We start from the raw sequence: 451 nt of genomic DNA, 5'->3' as shown, positions 1-451 counted from the left end.
ATATATCCTAGTAGGAACAGCATTTTCCAAGTACACATCTAAACTCCTGAAATTCTTCTGTTTGACATGTTTGCCCTCTGAAATCATGTTTTTGGACTATTTAAAGCTAAACTTAATATCAGTTCCTGCTTCTCATAGTTCAAGTCACTTGATTCCCATCTTAATATAATCTCTAGGTTAATTTCTGATGTTTGGTAAAGCACATTAAATATTTATTGTCCAACAATAACACTTGACATCAAATGATTTTTATTTCTGGGAAGATTCTGATATTATACTCCATTTTTGGTAATTAGATTTCTCTTTTGTCTCCTATGGCTGTGTGCCTGTTTTGGTAACTTTTCTAATATTCTATTTGTTCTATGACTGACTCAGACTTTCATTCAACAAATATTTGGAGTGTCTAGTATGTGCCAGGCACTGTTTTAGGGCTTAGGTCAAGTCTGTGAAA

Source organism: Sapajus apella, unplaced genomic scaffold (genome assembly GCF_009761245.1).
Source record: "Sapajus apella isolate SASKATOON/1434 unplaced genomic scaffold, GSC_monkey_1.0 scaffold209, whole genome shotgun sequence".
In the NCBI taxonomy this organism is placed as follows: domain Eukaryota; kingdom Metazoa; phylum Chordata; class Mammalia; order Primates; family Cebidae; genus Sapajus; species Sapajus apella.
This window is presented reverse-complemented; position numbering follows the sequence as displayed.